The following is a 2,861-nucleotide window of genomic DNA, read 5'->3' as shown; positions in this document are numbered from 1 at the left end:
CCTCTACCCAGTTCCTGCCCTGCCCCAGGCCTTCACCACCCTATGGTCTGTGTCCATGGGTAATACATATCTCTCTACATAAAAGCCCAGCAACCAGAATGGTGGAACGACCAGAACGACCGGTGGCTATGATGAGCACTGTGGCAGCCAACCAGCCTGATCCGGGCCCCCATCAGGTCCCCCCCTCCCCACCTCCCGCTGGTCCGGCCCCCATCAGGGCGGGCTGGCTGGACCACACCCATACATGAATTTGTGCACCAGGCCTCTAGTATGCATATAAGTTCTTTGGTTAATCTCTTCCCACCCACATCCATCCCCACCCCATTCCCTCTGAGATTCATCAGTCTGTTCCATGTGTCTATGCCTCTGGTTCTACTTTATTCATCAGTGTAATTTGATCATTAGACTCCTTCATTTATTTTGATTTTTAGATTCAGTTGATAGACATGCACTTATCTGGTTATGATAGGCAGTTTTAACAGTGTTTCCCAACCCTTCCCATCTCCTGGTATTCACTTCACTGTGCACTCCCCTCCCTGGAGTGTGGGCCGGGTTTAATAATGGGCTTCTTATTAACAGAATGACAGGAGTAATGGCTTGTTACTTCTGAGATTATGTATAAAAGGACTGGCTTCCTTCTAGGTCTTGGTCTCTCTCTCTCTCTCTCTCTCTCTCTCTCTCTCTCTCTCTCTCCTCTCTCTCTTTCATGCTGGGGAGGCAAGCTGCCATGGAAGCAGTGTTATGGAGGGACCATGTGGTGTGGCAAGGAATTGAGACCCTCAGTCCAGTTGCCTGAAACGAACTGACGCACACAGTCGTATACCCATGTTCATTACAACAGCCAAAGGTGGGAGCCTCTCAGTGTCCATTGGCGGAAGCACAGATAAGAAGTGTGGCATATGCCTACAGTGGAATACTCTTCAGCCATAAAAATGAAGGAAGCTCTGACACATGCTATAGCATGAACATTATGCTAAGTGAAATAAGCCGATCACCAAAGGACAAATACTGTATAATTCCATGTGCATGAGGTAATGAGAATAATCAAATCCACAGAGATGGAGAGGAGTGTGATGGCTGCCTGGGGCTGGGGGAGGGGGGGACAGGGTAAGGGGAGGATAGGGGTAGGGGGAGGACAGGAGTTAGTGTTTAACAGGTATGGTTGCAGCTGGGAAGATGAAAGCTTTGTGGTGATGGTTGCACAACAAGGGGAATGCACATAATGCCACTGAAGTGTACACTTAGAAATGGTTACGATGGTAAATTTTATGTATATCTTACCACACACACACGAAAAAGGAGCAAAAAAAGTGGGTTCCCTGACTGCAAAGTCAAGTTTTTGTAGGAGACTGCAGTCTGGTGCTTCACTGTAACATCACGAGAGAGTCAGAGACACCAGCTCAGCCACGCCCACACCTGATCCACAGAAACTGAGATCATGGATATGTGTGGTTTCAAATCACTGCATTTTGCGTTGGTTTGTTATGTGTAACAGTAGATGACTAATACACTGGCCCTGGGGAATCTTGACAGAATTCTTTTGTGGAAATGCTTATTTTTTGTTGTGCTACAAATTACATGTTCATACATCTATATATATAAAAGCCTAAGTGACCATTATGACTGAACGACTGGAACAACCAGTCGACCCGTCACTATGACGCACACTGACCACCAGGGGGCAGACACACAATGCAGGAGCTGCCCCCTGGTGGTCAGTGCACTCCCACAGCCAATCTCCCGTGACCCCCTCCCCCCAGCGGCTCCCCCACCCCCCGGGATCGGCCAACCTCCCGTGGCCTCTCCTGCCCCTCTCCCCCGATGGCCAACCTCCTGCAGCCCCTCCCCCCAGCTGGCCAGCCCCCCGAATAGGCCTCAATCACCAGCCAGGCCGAGGGACCCCACCCATGCACTAATTTGTGCACCGGGCCTCTATATATATAAAAGCCTAAGTGAACATTACGACCAGATGACTGGATGACTGGCTGGTAGCTATGATGCACACTGACTACCAGGGGGCAGATGCTCAATGCAGAAGCTGCCCCCTGATGGTCAGTACACTCCCACAGCCAACCTTCTGTAGCCAGCCAACCTCCCATGGTCCCTCCCCCCTGACCAGCTGGCCCTGATCGGCCCCAGTCGGAACTGGGCAAGACAGCCCTGATCAGCCCCGATTGCCGGTCAGGCTAAAAGACCCCACCCATGCACGAATTCGTGCACCGGGCCTCTAGTCTCTATATATAAAAGGCTAATATGCTAAGTGTTTGTCCGACTGGTAGCTATGATGTGCACTGACCACCACGGGACAGACACTCAATGCAGGAGCTGCCGAGCTGTAGTGACTTGGCAGTAGTGATTCTTGGGTGACACACCCCAAAACCAGAGAGGAGGGAGCCTGATTCCTTGCGGGGCCGCATGATTCCACCTTTGGCCATGGGTTATATTATTGCTGGGGCACCGTTGGCCCCGAATCTGGTTTACTGCACACTTGTGTTTGCGTTCCACACCCGGTATGACAGCAACATTGCAGAGTGCCCTCACACTCTGGGACCCCTCAGGGGATGTTGGAGAGCCAATTTCGGCCGATCCCCACAGGCCAGGCCGAGGGACCCCACCTGCTGAAGGGACCCTGCTCACTCCGCAGATGCCCTTTGAGCCACAGCACCACCCCAGGTGCAGCTGGCAGGGGAGGGACCGTGGGAGGTTGGTTCCAAGATGTGTCCAGCCTGTTTCGCCCAGTCCCGCCCCACCGGCCACCTTCTAATAATTTCCTTTCATGTGCATGAATCTGTGCACCGGGTCACTAGTATACACCATATTATATCTCATTTATATACATATTTTCTGAGCAGAAATGATCT

The sequence above is a fragment of the Myotis lucifugus genome, unplaced genomic scaffold (genome assembly GCF_000147115.1).
Source record: "Myotis lucifugus unplaced genomic scaffold, Myoluc2.0 scaffold_588, whole genome shotgun sequence".
In the NCBI taxonomy this organism is placed as follows: Eukaryota; Metazoa; Chordata; class Mammalia; order Chiroptera; family Vespertilionidae; genus Myotis; species Myotis lucifugus.
The sequence above is the reverse complement of the archived record's forward strand: the minus strand, read 5'-3'. Positions refer to the sequence as shown.